Here is a 22,418-nt window from a genome sequence, read left to right on the forward strand (position 1 = left end):
GATGCCTTTCCCAAATAAAAAGCAATGATCAACACAACATCGTGCTTTGTTTCTGAAATGTGGCACTTGTGGAAACATTCATCATTCAAAGAGGCAATGATGGCTCCCTCCTCTTCCCCACCCACACAAAATATCAGTGAAGACCAGAGATTCCAAGTGCAATTCGATCCCCCACCATGCTATAGCATGCAGCCACAACAAAAAGGCCTGCAGTCACCTATGGGTCTCCTTGGACATTTTAGTGGCTTATTTCCAATGAGAGAGGAAGGTTGGGGATGTCTTGGAAGGGGCATTTGAGATGTGCATAACTCCCAGTAGAACCACCTCTTCCCACCCCCTCCCTGTCCCCAGTTCCTCCCCAACATACCCCATTCCTCCCACTCCCCACCCCTGACTAGCTTAAACCCATTTTCCACCATAGACGTGTTTGCACAACTTTTAAAAAGTTGCATTTTTGCAACTATTCAAGGGAACCTCCAGAGAAATATTTAAAGAAAAAAAATTCAAAGTGTTTCCACATACCTGAAAACAATTGTGTTTTGTAACCTATGGTGGTCTACATGCATGTTTTTTACCTGCCTGCAGTGTTGACTATTAATTCCTATGGAAACCATGCAAGAAACCTGAACTCACCCCAAAAATCTTTTTTTAAAAGACCCACCTGGTCTTACTGGGCAGACAGCTGTTCCAAGATCTTGCAGACGAGGGCCCCAGTGTGATCCTCCTGGAGTAAGAACTGCTTTCTCGAAAAACCCAATTTTTTACATTGCTTTGGGCTGCAGCAAGAGCAAGATTAGGTGTTTTGCAGGCTTTTGATACAGGGCCCAATCCTATCCAATTTTCCAGCACTGATGCAGGTGCAATGCAGCTCCGATATAAGAGAACATACACTCCCTTATTTCGAGGAGGCCTCCATTTTGCCCCCCCCCCCACTACAGGATGCAGTGCACGCCCCATTAGCACGGCTGCACCAGGGCTGGAAAATTGGATAGGATTGGGCCCACAGTCTGCTACTTATCTCTCATCCCCTGTAATGAGCAGGAGACAGAATTCTTCTTTACTCTTCTTGACCTTCGTGCTCTGTGAATAGCTTGAAAAAATCTTCTTTTTGTATCAGATCTGTGGGAACACCTTGAAATTGTTCCAAAGACATGTTTGGAAATTATTGTGTCACTTTTTGGAGGCCCTCTGAACACATTGAGCAAACACACCTTTTGATATAAAATGGGTATGTGAACGGAATTAGAGGTGTTTGCACAATCTCTTCAAATTTCTTTAGCAAATAATTGCAGTTGTTTGTTTGTACCTGAAAGCTTTAAATTCAGAATTCAGGTTGGTCTGTTGTTGTCAATGTTCACATGTTGATCAACCTATAGATCTCTATTGAGAAAGAGCCTCTTTAAATAAATGCATATGAAGAGGTTCCACTTTTGTTTGTTCATTGACTATAGGACACTTCTAATAATTCCTCCCTCTTCCTTCCATCCATCCTGAGCCTCACTCCTGAACATTCTTACACGTTCAGCCTTTGGCCTAAATGGAATCCCTTTATCACATGTTGTGCCATGTTGGCTTTCCTACTTGCCCATTATGCGAGGAGTCATACGACAAGGAAGATCTCCTGTGTTAGGATTCATGACCCATGTAATTGTCACCAAGGAGAGTCCTTGTTTTCTGATACCTATCCCTGCTAAAGCATTGTTCTCATACCATCCCTTGGTCTGTCTTTTGGGGATGCCGTCATAAGATATTGTTACCATGGCATGCATTGGGTTGTCCTTCTTCAGAATTCAGCTCCCTTCGGGGCCAGTTGAACATCCTCAAGTGCTAAAGGCAATGCCGCCAATACTGCTGACCTTCTTCCATGATGCCTTCTCGTGTCCAATGCATCTCTGTTCTCACCCAGCAGCACATCGGATGCCACTGATGAGGCTGAAAGAGAGCATCATGACTGAGTGGGGATTTGAACCTGGTTTCCCTCCCTGGTCCAACATTCAACCCATCCTTCATCAACCTGGTGTCCATGGGTTGTGTCTAGTGGCCCCTGCCTGTCATCTACTGCCCCTGTCTTTCCCCCTGCTTCTCCTGTGACCTGCCAACCTCTGACCTGACTGCCATTTGCTTCCACCTGCTGAGGTGGAAGCAGCAGTAGGTTGATAAGAGGTGGAAAGACTGTAAAGGAGAAGGAAATCACAGAGGAGGCAGTGGTAGGATGGTAGAGAAGAAGCCAATGCCTAGATGAACAGCATGGAGACCCCACCTGATTTGGGGCCAGCACCAGTCCTTCAATGCTACCCCCATTCCTTGGTGCCCACTGGCACTTTTAGATGGGAACCACTGAATTTCTCTGGTTCTTCATTAACTTCATTTCACAGAAATATCTCAAGCACATGAGAGAGGGCAGCGCATCAGCATCCACAGGACTTCAGCACTGCAAGGGCCATTTTTCTGTCTTGCTCCCACTCTTGTTTACAAGCAGTTCTTTGAGGCCTGCACTGTTTGCAGACAGGATATGGATCTGTTCATGCTCAGTCCTGGCTTGGTTGGACAGAGCTGCACATGCAGCGTCTGGGTGCAAGGATGCTCAATTAGTCAGCACCAGCGATGGGGAAGTGTACATAGGGGCATTCGCACAGAAATCCGCCCCAGATATTCTGTACCCAAGTACAATATAATGTATGAATAGCTTTTATGACAGCCAGTTGCGATCCTGTGTCAGCCAGGGCCAGCAACACAAAATGCTGTCCACCCCACCTCCAATGGGCATGTAGGGAGGCCTTCTGAGAGCCAGAGTGGACACCCGATGCCTTCCCAGCCCTCGGAGGCCCTCTGTAGTTGCCCGGTGGGGGGGGAGAGGGGGCAAGGGGGGCTGTTCCTGGCCCTGATGAAATTTGGATGTGATGCCTTTCTGGGGCCAGGGAGCTTGCGGGCATTAGAAAGGATTGTTAAAAAAAAATGGGAGGGGGTCACGGTGCTGCCCTCTGGGCGGCACCACTGGGCATTTGCCCCCTTGACCTCCCCCCCCAAGTATACCAGCGATGACAGCAGCAACAGGGCAAGTATCCTGGGTTGAAGTATTTCATTCTAAATGTGAACAAGAAGAGCTAGGGTGATGGATACGGTTGTCAGGAGTCCCAATGGCCACCAGGTGTCACCAAAGGAACCTGTTCACTTCTATGCTCTTCTCCAGCAACCCAAAACAGGGAGGAGGGTGGATTGTGAACTGCTGAATTTCTCCCTGGATTTGCAGATTCCAGGGAAACTCCTAGCACTAAGCTGAGGATCCTTCCAGAGTTGGGTGCGCACATTTGTTTGAATGCTGCTGTGAACGTAAGAAGGAGTCTTCAGCTAATGAGACCAGCAGTCTCTCTCACTCAGCTCTGTCCACGGGCCGGCAGAAGCTCTCTAGGAGTTCAGGCAGTAGTCAGATTCCGGTTGTGCTGGTCAGCGTACAAGGGGGGCCCATAATGTCGACCAGCAGCTCTCAAACATTTCAATCTTTGGAACCTTTTAGACTCTTAAATGGAGCCTCGGGGAGCCCCACCACTATATGTGCAGAGTCTTGGGCAGCTTCAGAGCATGGGCACATGCATGGAGTGGCACAATGCTGAACAGATGACGGCCACTTATGGTGTGCTCGTGAAGCCCCTGAAGAAGGGTCAGGGAGTCGGGGACGTTTTTCAGGACCAGCTCCTGGGAACACCTTGTTTCTCACCTGAAACTGCGGGTCTAGAGATCTAGAAGATCTGGTAACGATTGCCAGGAGAGGGATGGTTATTCTGATGGCGTTAAAGTATCTGGAGCTTGAAAGCTCGGCTGGGGGGCTAGCCTTTCAGGACTTTGCCAGCAAGACAGTGAAGGAGACGCGGAGCTTTGAACCATGACAAACTGCTGAACCCCTTGTGGGAGATCATATTCTGAAAGAAGATACTGGGAAGAACAAAGTAAGTGCTGCTTGTGTTATGTAAACCCTGGTTTTAACGGATTGATTTGGCTCAACTCTTTGAAGGAGAAAGGAGAGAGGGGAAAGATTCTGCCACCTCACTGTGGATTTTTATATTTAGAAGATTGTTGAGCATTTGGTGTTATATGGAGAATATGCAGCATGATTTCATCGATATATTTTCTAAATGTGTAGCCCTGTATTGGATATAAATTCTTCTTATCAGACTCTGGACTTGGGACTATTTTGGATTTTCTTAGATCGCGGAAGGATATCGTGAAGTGTGGAGTGGAAAATAGAACTTTGTCTTTAGCAGAGAGGGAAAAATTCCTCACATTCCATTGTAGAAGAGAGTTGTCTATGACATCTAGTGACATCTGGTGGACTGGAAAATAATTACAAAGAGAAATGACTGACTTTGGAACAAGAGTGGAAAAACTGCATGTTGGAAAAAATGGATGAATTGCTGGTATTGACACAAAGACAGGTGATTCGGTCTTTGCAGATCCAGATCAGCGTGGAAATTTTGGGCAGGCAAGTGTCTGGGCTGAGTGAGATGGAAGGCGAAGACATAGCATTGGAGACAGACAACTATGGATCAACAATCTGAGCTATTGCTGGATGAGGCAAACTGGAAGAGAGGATTGAGGAAGATACTGGATCAGAATAGAGAGGAGGCATTTCGATTGACAGACCTTGAAGACATCGGTCAAGAAATTGGTCAAAGGGTCAAGATGACTTATCGGGACTTGGATTTGTGGGGAGGAGTAGGGAGAGGTTGCATTTTAAGGAAGGAATTATTGAAACAGATTTGTAGGAAGTTTATTAGGAAAAAAAAGGAAAAAAAATGAAAAATGAAATAGAGGGAAGTTAAAGTTTAGAGATGATGTGAGATGCAAATTGAAATTTAAGATACTGATATGATCTAGTAGTTATATAATATTTGATTGGGATAAGAGAATATATAGGTCAGTATTTTGTAGGTCAATTTTGTAAGTTAATTTTGATGAATTAGAAGTGGAATTTATTGATGGGGATGATCTGGAATATATGGAAATGATTTGATAGATTGATTTATATTTAGATTTATGGTATGTATTTAGTAGAAAAAAATTGTATTAGAATAAGTTGTATAAATGAGTTTAGAATTTTATTGAAAGAGGGAAAATAATGAACGGTGGAAAAAGATGCAGAGTGATAGTTAAAGTTTAGAGTTAAAATGTAGAAATTGGTTAGAGTATATATGTTATTAAAATGTTGTATTTTTAGATATTAATAATTTTAGAATGTTATAGGTTAATTGGAGATGGTATAGAGCAGGGGTGTCCAAAGTTTTTGGCAGGAGGGCTACATCATCTCTCTGACACTGTGTTGGGGGCCGAGGAAAAAAAGAATTAATTTACATTGAAAATTTGAATAAATTTACATAAGTTTACATAAATGAATATATTAAAGATGAACTTATATGAATGAATGAAGGTCTTGAAATAGCTCAAGGTCTATAAAGGTCTTGCACAATGCAAGGTTGGCCTTTCCTTTGCTGCTGCTACTGCATCACAGACCTGAAACAGCAAACAGTGGAGGAAGCCCTCATCCCACAGCTCACGCGAGAGGTCAGACAGTCGCCCTCAGGCTGAGAGCAGTTGCATTGGGCCAGTGAGGGCTCCAACAAATCTCCAGAGAGCCAGAGGCTCATTGGAGACTGGGGGATCCCTGAGGGCCGCATTGAGAGGCCTTGAGGGCTGCATGTGGTCCCAGGGCCGGGGTTTGGGCACCCCTGGTATAGAGGTTAGAGAAAGAGAAATGATATATTCAGTTATAATGACATTAACAATTGTAAAATTTTGTATACTACTAATTTGAGATGTTATAGAGGTTATAGATAGAGAAATGATATACTTGGTTATTATGATATCAACAGTTGTAAAATCTAGTATATGAGATATTGATAAGAATTTAGAATTTTAATGAAGAGAGAGAATTATGATGATGATGGAAATGATGAAAGAAAGTATAGAAACAGAAAGAAAGTATAGAAACTTTAGATAATTTTTAGATAATTTCCTTTAGATAATGTATTTAGATAATTTTTTTTTCTCTTTTCTCCTTTTTATTTGTAGAATGAGATTTTAGTATAGGTATATGGTATCCTGCAAACCCAATGTTGTTATGTATATTTATGTTCTTATGTGTGTTTGGTTTTTTTGTTTGTTTGTAGAAAAACAATAAAAAAATTATTATATAAAAAAAGAGGGGTCAGGGAGCCCAAGGGCCTTCTTTGAGGAACGCTGATGTAGACATTAGTATCAGCTCCCAAGAGAAGAGAAAAGGTGTAATGTGGTCCATGTGATGACAACCCTTTGTTGGAAATGTTTCCTCCCAGATTTCCCTCACCTAGAAGCACAGTAACATCAAAACCCAATGCAAATTTATCATTCTGCATGCGCCTTCTGATGAAAAATGTTTAATTCTGCTATCTTTTAAAAAGTGCACTGTTTTAATAGCCTTGTCTGATCACATCCTTTCTACATGACACGCAGCTGTGGAAAAGCCATTGAAACAGTTAGTCTCCTGGCTGATACACACAATCACTTTGGAAACTGGCTCAAACTTTTTTATACTCAGATTGGGCAGAAGGTGTCCACACAGGAATATTCAGTCATCTGAATATTTTACCATGGTGCCAAATCAGCGGATCATGGAAGGTTCCCACAAGGGCATCTAGTCTAACCCCCAGCCTATAACAGGAAATTCTCCTAGAGTAGAGATTTTCAACCTTTTTCAACTCACGGCACACTGAGAAGATGCTAAAATTGTCAGTGCGCATCACCAGTTTTTTTAATTACTACATTACAATTAATAAGTACAATTAATTAATTAAATCATTACAAGACCATTACAGAAATCACCACATGCTGAAATTAAACTTCTCTAAACTTGAATAGATCTTTCTCATAAAGTTACCTTGGACCAAACATCCCTTGGAAAGGGAAGAGGGAATTGTATGTGGTTTCTGGAATGGAGGAAAACATGTTTGGAAGTTAAGGTGGTCACATTTTTATCAGAAGTTGACAAAGAGGTCACAGCACATAGTATACTGAAGAAATGGGGAGTGAGAAGCAGTGAAGTGGCATGATCAAAACAAGGTTTGAGATCCAACAGGGGGAGAGAGAGAATGCAAGGCAAAGATTCCAAGACCTTTGGAAAGTGGGGACAAGCTAGGAAGGAAGGTGTTAACTGCCTATGTAAGATTTTAGGATGGGGGAGGAATGAATTGTGTGTGCAGGCAGGAGTGAGGTGGGGGAGAAGGTGAGGGGGAAGAGATGTGTCAATTGCCAGCTCGTATATGCAAGGCCTGTCAGTGCAGGCAATGCAGGGAGGGCCACTTTTGGGGCGGACAAAAGCTGGCAAGATGGGAGAACTGGAATGTCTGGTGACTAGGGAAAACATTGACATAGGGGGCATAATGGAAACCTGGTGGAATGCGGAGAATCAGTGGGATACCACAATCCTGGGCTATAAACTCTACAGGAGGGACAGGCAGGGGGCGTGTTGGAGGTGGGGTGGCCGTTTATGTTAAGGAAGGGATAGAATCCAGCAAAGTAGAGATTTAAGGCAGGTCCGACTCCACCGTAGAATCTCTGTGGGTTAAATTACCAGGCCTGTGGAGCGATGTAATACTGGCGGCATACTATCGTCCTCTAGACCAGAAGTTGGAAGGGGACCTTGAACTGAGGAAACAGATCAGGGAGGTGACAAGGAGGGATAGGGTTCTAATCATGAGGGACTTTAATTATCCTCATATTGACTGGGTCAATTTGTGTTCTGGTCACGAAAAGGAGGAGAATAAAAAGGAACATAAACTGTGGCAAAATAAATGTAAGAAGGTGATACGGGAGGCCAAATCAGACTATGAGGAATGCGTGGCCAGCAGCATTAAGGGGAATAATAAATGGAAGTCTTGCCCTAATGAAGAGAATAAAAAGGAACATAAACTGTGGCAAAAGAAATGTAAGAAGGTGATATGGGAGGCCAAGCGAGACTTTGAGGAACGCATGGCCAGCAACATTAAGGGGAATAATAAAAGCTTCTTCAAATACGTTAGAAGCAGGAAACCCGCCAGAGAAGCAGTTGGCCCTCTGGATGGTGAGGGAGGGAAAGGGGAGATAAAAGGAGACTTAGAGATGGCAGAGAAATTCTGTCTTCACAGTGATCCCGAATGAACACACACACTGTTCTTTGGATTTTTGGAGAGGCAATCAACAGATGACATGAGAATTCAAAGGACTTCTAACGTTTACTCATTTGCAAACGGGACCCCCCCACACACACATGGAGGACCCCGAAGGATCACAATGATGCAAGTTTTATAGGGTCTTTTAGATAGGGGAGGGGGGACAAGAGCACACAAAGAGAGGAAAAAATCCCTGGGAAAAATAACAGACCAACAGGCACACAAACAACATTTGGCATTGTTATCAGATCAACATCTTGAGCCTCAGGATGTTGATCAGAAGGGCAATTCGATACGCATCGGTAATTTGTTTACAGAGATATCCATTACAGGGGGTCTGGTACTCTAACTCATCCCTTTTTACCCTAACCCTTTCATCCTCATTTGTTGATTGCCCTTTATTTATGACTTTTCTGTTCACCCTTGTGAACCCATACCTACAGCTAGCTTGTTCTGTGAGAGGGATAGCTTTTGGTCAGAGGAGAGCCTTATGGGTGAACTGGACATCTTAGTATATTTCCATATTGTGAGCTGGGCATATTGATATCAACGGCAGAAGACCTCAGGCAGAAACAGCTGCCGAACAGCCTCCCCTGACCGAGGAATTAAGTCAGATAGAGGTTAAAAGAGAAGATGTTTCAGACCTCATTGATAAATTAAAGATCAATAAGTCAATGGGCCTGGATGGCATCCACCCAAGAGTTATTAAGGAATTGAAGAATGAAGTTGCTGATCTCTTGACTAAGATATGCAACTTGTCCCTCAAAACGGCCACGGTACCAGAAGGTTGGAGGATAGCAAATGTCATGCCTATCTTTAAAAAGGGAAAGAGGGGGGACCCGGGAAACTATAGGCCAGTCAGCCTAACAACTATACCGGGTAAGATGGTGGAATGCCTCATCAAAGATAGAATCTCAAAACACATAGCCGAACAGGCCTTGCTGAGGGAGAATCAGCATGGCTTCTGTAAGGGTAAGTCTTGCCTCACAAGCCTTATAGAATTCTTTGAAAAGGTCAACAAGCATGTGGATGCAGGAGAACCCGTAGACATTATATATCTGGACTTTCAGAAGGCATTTGACAGGGTCCGTCACCAAAGGCTACTAAAAAAACTCCACAGTCAGGGAATTAGAGGACAGGTGCTTTTATGGATTGAGAACTGGTTGGAGGCCAGGAAACAGAGAGTGGGTGTCAATGGGCAATTTTCACAGTGGAGAGAAGTGAAAAGCGGTGTGCCCCAAGGATCTGTCCTGGGACCGGTGCTTTTCAACCTCTTCATAAATGACCTGGAAATAGGGTTGAGCAGTGAGGTGACAAAGTTTGCAGACGACACCAAACTTTTCCAAGCGGTGAAGACCAGAAGTGATTGTGAGGAACTCCAGAAGGATCTCTCAAGACTGGCAGAATGGGCAGCAAAATGGCAGATGCGCTTCAATGTCAGTAAGTGTAAAGTCATGCACATTGGGGCAAAAAATCAAAACTTCACATATAGGCTGATGGGTTCTGAGCTGTCTGTGACAGATCAGGAGAGAGATCTTGGGGTGGTGGTGGACAGGACGAGGAAAGTGTCAACCCAATGTGCAGCGGCAGTAAAGAAGGCCAATTCTATGCTTGGGATCATTAGAAAAGGTATTGAGAACAAAACGGCTAATATTATAATGCCGTTGTACAAATCGATGGTAAGGCCACACCTGGAGTATTGTGTCCAGTTCTGGTCGCCGCATCTCAAAAAGGACATAGTGGAAATGGAAAAGGTGCAAAAGCGAGCGACTAAGATGATTACGGGGCTGGGGCACCTTCCTTATGAGGAAAGGCTATGGCGTTTGGGCCTCTTCAGCCTAGAAAAGAGGCGCCCACCTAGTGGGTCCTGACCCACAGTTTGAGAAACACTGCACACTGATGTGCCCACGTCTGAATTGGTATTGCATATTTTGCAACACTAGTATTGCGTATTTTGCATGCTCATTAGTAAAGAGCATGCGTACTGAGGCTAATGGGACATAGTGGTTGAAAATCTCTGGCTTGGATGAACAAAGCTGCAGGAGAAAGGTCTGGGAGTGGAGCACAGCACCAACGATATTTGCAGGATATTTGTCCTCTACTGTGGCGCAAGGCAGATTCAGGCTGCCCAAAGGAAATCTACCTGGGAGATCCAAGGCAGTGGCAGACACAGTCTTGGAGGAGAGTTCCCTGGGCATCCTTGTGTGTGGCAGTTTCCTTCTGGAATTACACCTGGAACAACCCATACCCAGGACTCAGCTTCTCCCTCTTTGCAAGCGATTTTCAACCTTTTTTGTCTCACAGCACACTGACAAGGTACTAAAATGGTCAAGGCACACCATCAGTTTTTTTTAACAATTGACAAAGCACATTGTGCTGCCAATGGGGGGCTCATATCCCCCAATGGCCCTACTAATTAATGACCCTCTCCCAAATTCCCATGGCACACCTGGGGACCATTTGTCCCCGCACACCAATGTGCGATGGCACAGTGGTTGAAAATAGCGGTGAAAAGCGGTGTGCCCCAAGGATCTGTCCTGGGACCGGTGCTTTTCAACCTCTTCATAAATGACCTAAAGACAGGGTTGAGCAGTGAGGTGGCAAAGTTTGCAGACAACACCAAAGTTTTCCGAGTGGTGAAGACCAGAAGTGATTGTGAGGAGCTCCAGAAGGATCTCTCCAGACTGGCAGAATGGGCAGCAAAATGGCAGATGCGCTTCAATGTCAGTAACTGTAAGGTCATGCACATTGGGGCAAAAAATCAAAACTTTACATATAGGCTGATGGGTTCTGAGCTGCCTGTGACAGATCAGATCTTGGGGTGGTGGTGGACAGGTCGATGAAAGTGTCAACCCAATGTGTGGTGGCAGTAAAGAAGGCCAATTCTATGCTTGGGATCATTAGAAAAGGTATTGAGAACAAAATGGCTCATATTATAATGCCGTTGTACAAATCGATGGTAAGGCCACACCTGGAGTATTGTGTCCAGTTCTGGTCGCCGCCTCTCAAAAAAGACAGAGTGGAAATGGAAAAGGTGCAAAAGAGAGCGACTATGATGATTACTGGGCTGGGGCACCTTCCTTATGAGGAAAGGCTATGGCGTTTGGGCCTCTTCAGCCTAGAAAAGAGGCGCCTGAGGGAGGACATGATTGAGACATACAAAATTATGCAGGGGATGGACAGAGTGGATAGAGAGATGCTCTTTACTCTCTCACATAACACCAGAACCAGGGGACATCCACTAAAATTGAGTGTTGGGAGAGTTAGGACAGACAAAAGAAAATATTTCTTTACTCTGTGGAACTCCTTGCCACAGTATGTGGTGATGGCGTCTGGCCTGGACACCTTTAAAAAGGGATTGGACAAGTTTCTGGAGGAAAAATCCATTACGGGGTAGAAGCCATGAAGTGCATGTACAACCTCCTGATTTTAGAAATGGGCTATGTCAGAATGCCAGATGCAAGGGAGGGCACCAGGATGAGGTCCCTTGTTGTCTGGTGTGCTCCCTGGGGCATTTGGTGGGCCGCTGTGAGATACAGGAAGCTGGACTAGATGGCCCTATGGCCTGATCCAGTGGGGCTCTTCTTATGTTCTTAAGAAAAAAGAGTTCTCAAGGACCCTTTTCAACCAGCCAGTCCTTCAGTAGGTGGCCCCTGGAGGACTCCTGCTGCTTGCTTGCTTCTTACCTGGCTGGCATGCCCACTCTCACCCACAGAGCCTACCTCTGAATGCCAGGTGCAAGGCAGTGGCAAAAGGATACAGGTCCTTGTTGCCTGTGATATAGGAAGGTTACACCACTAACTTTAATTAATTTTCAGCCACCGATTTGCAAACTGTGGTACTGGTGTCATGTGATGCTTCACGAGGGCATCCAGCTGGGTGTGGTGTTAATGGCACCAAACAGCCCTTCCATATTCAGGTTCAGGTGTGGCCCAAGTGAAACCAACACCTGAAACAGAAAATTCCTGTTGCCTCCCACAGTTCTGCCTCTCTGTGCTTGCCGGTGTGCTCCCCAGCTCCCCCTGTGCCAGTGGGCTCAGAGACCAGCAGCACCCCCAGCACCCCTCTCCCACACCTGCACATGTGCACACCTGCTGCTGCAGCCCACCCCAGTCAACTGCACCATCTTCCTCCTCCCTCCCTCTCTTCCATTTTCTGGCTCTTTACTGGCAGCCCCTTTTAAGTGTCAATTTTAGCCTCTGAGCTCCAGCCCCATGAGACTGGTGTCTGCTGCAAAGCATCGTTCAGCTCCCCAAGATGATGATACCATATCTGAACATTGTGGGAGGAAGCTGCTAGTCACGGCAGTTCTGGGCAGTCGTCCTTGGAAATCGTCAAACCACAGGATCTAACAGTGTACAGGCAGAGACACAAACAACTTCATCAGGCTTCGGGGAAAGGCAGGAGAACTATGGCTTGTGATGAGGTGTGGAGGAGCAGTCCCTGCTAAGAGCTCTTGCTTCACCTCAATAAGAATCACGTGTCAACACTAATTAGCAGGCTTGAAATGTCATGGCAGGGGTGCAGAACAGTCACAAAATGTATGACGGATTTCATGCCTTTACAGATCTCTTACAGCACAATCCTGTCTTGCGCTGGAACAGGCGGGCCAGGAGGCTTGCATTGTATCCAGCACAAGATAGGGCTGCAAAGTGGCTCAGCCAAAGGTAAGGGGGAACTCTTCCCCTTACTCCCGGGTAAACCACTGCAGCCCCTATGGGTCTTCTTGGACTTATGCCTCCTCCTGAGGTGGCGCAAGTCTGAGAAGAACAGAATGGCTTGAAGCCACTCTGCACTGCTCAGGGAACAGGGTTGGGATCCAGCATAACTGCTGGGTCCCAGCCCTGCCTCCCGCTCCCTACCCACTTGCCTCTGGGACTGCCCTCTGCCCGCCCTCCCCCAGAATGTCTCCCTCCCGCCTCCTCCCTTCTCACCCCAGAGCCTTGTTGACGCAGCCGCTGGATTCAGCCTCTGCATGCCGGCCTAGCCAACTCACAAGGAGGCGCAAATATGCCGTATAGCACGTTTGCGACCCTCCTGAGCCAGCGCAAGGGACTTTTGCCGGCCCAATGGTACCTTAGGATTGTGCCCTTGGTCTGGTTGATGTATGTCATACACCCAGAGGCATAGCTAGGTCATTTGACACCCAGGGCCCATAAAATTTTGTCACCCCATAATAATTCAAAATGTGAATTAATACCACCCTTCCTCTAAGCAGCTCAGGGTGGTGTACATGGTTCCTCCTCTTATTTTGTCCTCACACAACCCTGTGAGGTAGGTGAGGCAGAGATAATAATAGTCATGACATGAAATGAATAGTAATAAGGGCCAGAAAATAAATGCAGTGAATATTTTCCCCACAAGCAATGGATGAAATTCTGCATAAAATGGTATATAACATGATGGTATTATTCCTAAAAGCCACAATTTCCAGAATTATGGTTACTAGGAAGATTGTGGGGGATCCAGGCTTGGAGGGGGGGGGGAGAGATTGTAGGGGATCCAGGCTTGTAGGGGGGAGAAAGGGAGATTGTGGGGGATCCAGGCTTGGAGGGAGAGAGAAAGGGAGATTGGGGGGATCCAGGCTTGGAGGTGGAGGAGTAAGCATAGCACTATCAAGACTCACCCGGCTTTGCAAGTCTAAAAACAAGTAAAAATTCACCTTACAGCTGAAGCCTCTGTTTTATTCTGGGGGGGGGGGGGAGGGGGGGGAGGGGAGGCTGCCTGCTGGAGCATTTGTTTACCTCCACTTTCATCAGACCAGGACCATGTAGCTAGCCTTGCACTCCCCTGTGCCCAAATTGACACAAATTGACACATGCTTGCCTACTACTTCCTTTCGCTTTCCACAGGGCTCAATACATTCATCTGCTGGGGGGAGGGACTTCCTTCTTGGGTGTTTTTTGGGAGCTGCTTTCATTGGATAGGAACCATTCTGGTGTCCTTGGATTCCTCTCAACCTGCCCTTTCTGAAGAACTAAGGCAAGTCCTCCTACTCACAAGTATACGTGCAATATGGCTCGGTTTCACTTTCCATAGGGCTCCATGCATTTTTGGGTTTCCTGTTTTTTGGCCAAAACTTTTGATGGAAAGGAGATATTTCACTCTCGTTTTTTCATTGCATTCCACTGGAAATTCCACATCCAACGGTATATGGCATGATGGGGTTACTCTGAACCTTCCCAATGTTAGTGATGTTGGGGCATTTGTGGTGTCACCCCCCCAGGGTGGTACCCGGGACAAACCGCCGCTTGCTACGTTATTGCATACTCCTAAATGTCAATGGGTAATTCTCACAGCGAAGACAGGTGGAAAGTGAAGTGCCCCAAGGATCTGTTCATGAATGACCTGGAGACAGGGTTGAGCAGTGAGGTGGCTAAGTTTGCAGATGACAACAAACTTTTCCGAGTGGTGAAGACCAGATGTGATTGTGAAGAGCTCCAGAAGGATCTCTCCAAACTGGGATACTGGGCAGCAATTTGGCAAACGCGTTTCAATGTAAGTAAATGCAAAGTCATGCACATTGGGGCAAAAAATCAAATCTTCACATATAGGCTAATGGGTTCCGAGCTGTCTGACAGAACAGGAGAGGGATCTTGAGGTGCTTGTGGACAGCTCAATGAAAGTGTCAACCTAATGTGCAGTGGCGGTGAAGAGGGCTAATTTTATGCTTGGATCATTAGAAAAGGTATTGAGAATAAGATGGCTAATATTATAATGTCATTGTACAAATTGATGGTAAGGAGACACCTGGAGTATCGCATCGTGGTCGCCATCAAAAACGATGTAGTGGAAATGGAAAAGGTGCAAATAAGAACAACTAAAATGATTCCTGGACTGGGGCACCTGTCTTACTACATTTTGGGCTCTTCAGTCTGGGAAAAAAGGCACCTGAGGGGGGGATATGATTGGGACATACAAAATTATGCAGGGGATGGATAGAGTGAACAGAGGGATGTTCTTTTCCCTCCCACATAACACCAGAACCAGGGAACATCTGCTAAAATTGAGTGTTGGGAGAGTTAGGACAGAGAAAGGCAAATATTTGTTTACTCAGCATGTAGCTAGTCTGTGGAACTCCTTGCCACAGGATGTGGTGATGGCATCTGGCCTAGATGCCTTTAAAAGGGGATTGGACAAATTTCTGGAGGAAAAGTCTAATACAGGTTACAAGCCATGATGTACTTGTGCAATCTCCTGACTTTAGAAGTGGGTTACCTTAGAATGCCAAATACGAGGGATGGCACCAGGATGTGGGTCTCTTTTGTCTTGTATGCTCCCTGGGGCACTTGGTGGGCCGCTGTGAGATACAGGAAGCTGGACTAGATGGGCCTGGCTTGATCCAGCAGGGCTGTTCGTGTTAGAACCAGCTGAAGCTTCTAGAGGGCTACATAACTCTTGCTGCCTCCCATCCAGAAGACACAGCTACACCCCATCTGTAATCAAGATGTCGTTGTCTAATTAATGAACTGGTGCAGAGCCAAGCTTGTTGCTACTCAGAGCATGGCATGGCCACGTTGAGCATGGATAACGTGTTCTTTTCTCAGAATGCTAATGAGCTACTTTTGTGCAATACAGAAAATGGACACAGCTAGGGCTAAGATGGCATCAGCCAGAGGCCTTCCTTACAATCCTAAACCTGATCCTATACCTTTTTGAAACAAGAAGATCCAAACTTGTCGGGGTGTTGCTGTTTTCTGATTTCAGAAGAAGGTTGGAGGAAATGAGATCTGAAAAGGAAAGCAAGAAGAATGGAGAAGACAACCCTCCCACTGACATTGGCATGCACCTACTGACAGGGCAGCTAAACCTGTCTGTCTAGGTAAAGGGGTGGGATGGAGAGAACAGTAAGCCCAGGGGCCAGGCTTCCTGAGACACTGCAAGATGCTACCAGTAGGCACTGTAATCTTAACCAGATGCAGGCATGGACTTGATCTTGTTCTGTTTGCTTTTTCCCCAAGCCAAGCCTGTCTGCAAACTTCACAAATTGCCCCAGGCCTTGGGAGTTTGTGTGGGATGTTAGCAGTCATTGTATCCAATCTGGTCGAACAGTTTTCTTGTGCCCAGTCAGCTGAATTCAGCCTGTTTTTCAACTCCTCTCCCCCATTTCCCCATTTTGATTCATCCTTTTTTCTGTTTTTTTTTTTTATTCTTTTCATAAACTAGTGACATTTGACTCTTTGCTTGCCTGGTCCACATTCACCGGCTGTGACTTACGCCCCAGGACATTTGGACCTCCAGACCCATCTGATATTACAAGATGGAATTGCCAAATGAAGAGATTCAGAATTCTTTTTGGGTGAGGACAGGACACATCAGATGGATGGCTGTTACTCTGCTCTCCTCCCAATGTTACCGTACAACATTGGCCAGGTGCTCCACCTGATTTGGGACCAAAGCATAAGAGGTTGCAAGTCTGAACTTTGAATAAAAGTGTTGAATAAAACTTTTCAAATTAAAACTTTGAATAAAAGGTTCCCTTGCGAGACAGGCACAGTATGGAGCAGAGCAAAAAGCCAGGGCTCTGTCTGCCAAAGACAGGGTGCTTTTTCCCATACAGGTTCCAGCCAATGCAATCTTTATTTAGCACCTGCTTCCTTATGACCACCAAACCTGCAGAAAGCAAGTGCTGGGAGAAGAGCCCATCTGGACCAGTTTCCAGATGCTCCCCTTCTGTGGTTTTCACCCTTTCAGTTAGTCCTTCTCCTCTGTGGTTTTCACTCCACCTCCCCAGGTGATACTTTCCTTACGACCTGCTTGTTAAGGTCCTAATGATTGTTTTCATGTCTGGGAGAAGTTTGTCATATGGTAAGCAGTTAGACTACCTCCTCCTTTTGCAAGGCTAGCATCAGAGTTAGCAGAAAAGAAAAGCACAGTTTCAACTAGTTAGCCCACTTCCTCCTGGGGGTTTCCACTCCTCCCCTGCACCAATACCAATACATTTTAGCATGAAATTAGCAAGACCAATTTGGCAAACTCTTGTTCATAAACATCAACAGCGAAACAGCTTCTCCATTACGGTGTCGATGTGAAGGACATATGGCCATTCATTGCCATACAATCCAGGCTAAAATAGCAAAAATGACTGTTGCTAATCAGGAATAGGCAACTACCACTTCTGATGAAAACTTATTTTTGTTAGAGAGCTCGTAAGAAATGCATTATATATTTGAAACAGACCCTTGTGCTTTGAAAATCAAAAAATGGATGATAAGCTATGGAAAAGTTCCCATGGAAGCCATCCTGAGCATGATACCAGGTCACGGGCACGCCGTTGTCCTCTAAGTGTTTCTTGTACAAAAGTCCGTCGTCCCTGAGCATGTCATATTCGCAGGTCAAAAGGAAAGTCTAGGACAGTTGCCGGATAACCTCATCATTGGCTATCAGTGGAGAAAACCTGGCCTCGAATCCTGGCTTGCACACTTCATACAGTTCTTCTGAAAACGGAGCAAACATTGGGGGCTCAGAGCCCTTGACCTTGAATTCGTCCGGAATGAGGTCAGCACTAATCCATTTGCTGTACTCCACCCTCAAGGCCTCAGGAACATGGGCACTCTTCATCATTGCTTCCATATTGCTAACCTTCTTACCAGTAATCCTGAAACCAAACTGGATAACCAACTTTTTACTAATAACAGGGCTTGAGTGATATTGTTGATAGGAAGGCAAATTGAAAATCAATGCTTGGAGGAACGGGTAGATCAGGATCTGTGCTAGGAGCCTTGGGAGGTCCACTCGGGACAACAGTTCTTGGGCAATGACTGTAGAATATGTGCCACCAGTACTGTCCCCACCAACAATAATGCGATTGGGGTCCACTCCATAATCCTCGGCGTGCTTCAGAAAGTGTATGGCAGCCGTGAGACAGTCTCTTATCTGGATTGGATATGGATGCTCAGGAGCTAACCGAAACCTAAAGAGATGGCAAAAAGGACCAAATTAATCATTTCAATAATATTTTGATGACATTGGAAAACTCCCAGTGAATACTATGAGTGGAACGATGGACATGAAGGTTTGACCAAAGTTCTGGGGTGATGCAAAAATTACTCTGATCTCTTTTAGATCTGCTCTGCTCCCAGACAGCTCAGTCCTGCAATGGTGAGTTGGTTAGCATTACGATGACCCCTTCTAGGTGCACACACACCAACTCTGCATCAGAGAGTGAGGTTGCTATTTGGGGCAGGCAGCCTGGAACACCCCAAGCTTATTTATAAGCCAATTCTCAACAGCAGAACCACACAATCTTCTCTAACACAATGAAAGCATAGCCACTTACCCAACACACACAACCACCGAATCACTTTTGCTTGTAATGCTGCAACAGATCCGTTCATATGCTTCTGAAAAATAAGTTTTTCCAAGGGGGATTATTGGACAAGTTCTGTGACCATCAATGAAGAGACAAAACCTTCAGGGGATATTTCTTTCCTACAAATGTCATGCGGCCCAACAGAGGCATCATTAGGGTTTGCATCACCCAGTACTACTCATTGTGTCACCCCCATGATGGACCTCCTCCCGTGTCAGACTATACAGAATAAATTACAATACTATACATACACCCTAAATGCAGTGGCACCACTAGGGTTGGTGCAACATCCATTAACTCTATTTTAATTACAGGTTTTAAGTACAGGTCACCTAACAAATCAGCAGCCACCTTGATGGCACTCACACAACTGAATACTAGCACTGATACATGGAAATGAGAGCTGAATGTTTTATTAGTTCCCTGCTACGTCATCATAACACTTCGTTGGATCTCAGAACAATCTGTCTCATTGGTCACCGAGTCAAAGAAATCCACTTTTTGTTACAGAAGGCAGTTGTGATTTTCTTTTCTGGTTGTTTGACTGTACCTTTTGAGAGAATTCAGATATTTCAGTGTGGTTTGTTGGATTGTATTCTGCATGGAGTTCCACATCCAATGATATATTTCATGATGGTATTATTCAAAAATACCAAGATTTCACAATTTTGGCCAGTAGTGGTGTCACATACCTGAGTGCAGGGGTCTCCAAACACCAGCCCGGGGGCCAGATGTGCCCCGTGAAGAGCTTCTATCAGGCCTGCGGCCAGCCTCTGATTCCCTGAAAGCCTCTGGCCCAGTTGACCAAGCACAACCAGAGTTGTGCTTGTGGGATGGGGAAATGGGGATCTATTTAAGTGTGTGATTACACTCCTGGGCTGTGTTGGTGCTTGGAGAAATCCTTGGCATTTGAGCCCATTCATTCATTCATTCATTCATTCATTCATTCATTCATCTAAGTTCCATATCTAATGTATTTATTTAAATTTTATTTTTTATTTATTTTTTTGGCCCTCGACAGGCATAATGGGGGCATTTTGGGATGGGGAGGGTGGAAGAGGGTAGGCCAATGGGCAGACTGGGCCTGGGAGGAGGGTGGGACCGGCCTGGGCAACTTAGACCAGATCCTAACCCCTCCCCCAGCCAACCCAGCATTACTTTGAGCTGCTCAGGTTTATGTCAGTGATTTTGCTGGTGCAGATTCAAGTAGACCCTTAGGGGTGGTTGACATGCAACACAGGGTAAGGGGATAAATAGTTCCTTACTCCAAGTTGTGCCACAGCCACCTCCACCCCTGTGCTGGATACTGCACAGGCCAGTTTTCTTGTCTGTTCTAGCACAGGTTAGGATTGGGCTGTTACTCACATTCTGGCGCAGGTAGGTTGGCAGAGGGGGCAGTTTAGGGGAGGAACAGGGCAGAGAGTGGTCCAGATAGGGGTGTTTCAGCATTGGGTGTGGGAGGCTCTCAGTTGCAGCCAGGGCCACCAATATCCTATCCCCTTCTTCCTGTCCCAAATCACCCCTGAGACTCCTGAGACTTACACCAGCTAAAGTGACGTCATTGGTCCAAGGAGAACCACTGAAGGCCAGGTGGCCTATTGGGAGGTAATATTTTTACTTAACTTTCCTTGGCCTTGTGGTGCACCCTCCCACCCACGGCATCCAGTGCAGGGTCCATCAGTGACATTGCACACTCTGGGGTGGTGGGGGTAGGACTAGGCCTTAAAACTCATTGATCTTTTTGCAGATCCCATGAGTAAGAAGAAAGCTGTGGTTCTTTCATAGCTCTGCAGATATTTACATCTTCATTCCGAGTTGTGCTGGCAATTCTACAATGCTTCAAAAGAACTTTCTGCCATTTTCTCTGAACAGGGATATGTGCAGAACATGGGCTCAGTTGACTGCTGTAAATTGGCCTGAGGGGATCGTGGCCTGTGCCTTTCATGAGCCAATAGACAGTCAGTCTGAGTTTGTCTGAGCCAATCATTATAAAGTTTTGTTTGAGCCAATGGGCTCACTGTTGAGGAAAGTGAACTGAATACCTTGTAACAAGCCCTGAAAAGTTGGTTTGGGAGGTTTTTGTGGCTGGATGAGTTTAAAATACAATTTAAAGCTTAAATTTGCAACATAAGTCAAAATGTTGCTCACGTCTTTTAAGTCACAGTTTAAAACATGGTGCAGGACTTAGGTTCCAGCCTTTTGCTTTCAACTGTGGAAATCATTTTCAGGGGGTTATTTCAAATTTGTATCCTACTGTCAAGGGTTGGGTGCCCTTTGAGGAGAAAGGGGGATTTAAATAAATAAATAAATAAATAAATAAATAAATAAATAAGCTGTGTACCAGCTTAACTGCCAGCTCCTGCTTGAATTTTTAAAGTCGTACTAACACTTTTTGCCTGTTCATTTTAACCACAATTTCCTAAATAGGTTTCTCCTCAAAGTTATTTATTCTAGTATATTTTTCTGCTGGAAGCCAGGCATTACTTATACAGGTTGGCAGCCCAATCCTATGCATGTCTACTCAGAAATAAGTTTCATTAAAGTCAATGGGTCTTACTCCCAAGAAAGTGTAGATAAGGATTGAGCTGAGAGTCTCCTTATTCAAGAGGGTTCCGTTTCCAGAAATAACATGGATGGCAAAAATTGCATTAAAGCAAAGCCATTAAAAAAAAAAAAATGTCCCTTTGCTGGGTGATTTAAATACAGCCTTGTTGACCTTTGTGATGTAAGACAGAGTCATTAGGCAGACAATTCATCAGTCAGTCTCCCTCCAGGCACTTAGAAAGGCTTCACTCCCAGCCAGTGACCCCTCCCTTCACCCAGAGCAAAGTGATTATCTTTCTTTCACATGCTCAGGGGAAAGGGAGAGGTCACTTGCCTTGGAGTGAAGCTGCTCTAAGTGCCTGGAGAGAGAATGATTGATGAATTGTCAGCCGGCTGCCCTCTTGCATTAACAAGGCTATCATTAAACGACTGTTTTCCTTTAAATTAAAGGACACTTCTCATTGGGTTGAGATAGAAAAACCCATGAATAATTAGGTTATACCTGTAATTGCTTGCATGACTGTCTCTCTACGAGAAAAGCAGTTTTTTAAACTGTGATTTTAAAGGGATGCATTTTTTCCTTTCTCCAGGGATCAGCACATTCCTTCTCATTTATAGTGGCCATATGTATTGAGTCAAATCTGTATATAAAAAAATCCATGCAGCTGGGGACTTCCCCAGCCCCGCGCCCAGGGCAAAGGTCCATAATGGTGCCTCCCCTGTGGGCTGTCACCGCCCCCCAGGTGCAAATACACCCCCCCCCCACTCACCGGAGGCTCACAGAGCCTCGCACAACCTGAACCCGCGTCTGGGAAGCCTCTCTGAGGTTCCTCAACACTATAAACCGCATCCAAGAAACTAGTAGCACAGTTTCCAAGCCTGTCAGAAGTCTCAAAGAGGCTTCCACAGGGTCCTAGAGGCTCGCGCCTGGGGCATTTGCCACATAGAACCCAATGGTAGGTTGGCAAGGGAATCCATTTATAATAAGATTGGACCTGTACTGAGAGTCTCTTCTTTTTTGTCCAAATTTGTTTTTGAATTTTAATGGCCTCTCTATAGATTCAAGTATGGTATTTTTGCACTGGAGAAAGAATCTGAGTCTGATTTAAATTGATACACAGAACTAGAAATTAATAGAGCATTGCGACCCAAATGAAAAGTGACTGCACAAGAAAATGACAACTGAACAAAAAGTATTTTTGCCTTGCATCTGGAACATCATGGTTAAGACTCGGAGGATATTGGAGAAAGGTAGCCTCAGACCCATCTATAGACCTACCAAAAAGATAGGCACTGCGGTCTGTGAAGGATAAAAGGCCACCACTTTCGACAGCTGGTATATATCATATTCCTTGTGAGTGTGGGAAAGTCTCCATAGGGACCAC

The 22,418-nt window shown here is 45.3% G+C and overlaps 1 pseudogene; it reads right to left on the reverse strand.

Annotated features, from left to right (window-relative positions):
- Window positions 1-17,315: 17,315 nt before the first annotated feature.
- Window positions 17,316-21,883, reverse strand: LOC136660285 (arylacetamide deacetylase-like 3; annotated as a pseudogene).
- Between the last annotated feature and the right edge of the window lie 535 nt (window positions 21,884-22,418).

This window comes from Tiliqua scincoides, chromosome 9 (assembly GCF_035046505.1).
Source record: "Tiliqua scincoides isolate rTilSci1 chromosome 9, rTilSci1.hap2, whole genome shotgun sequence".
Classification (NCBI taxonomy): domain Eukaryota; kingdom Metazoa; phylum Chordata; class Lepidosauria; order Squamata; family Scincidae; genus Tiliqua; species Tiliqua scincoides.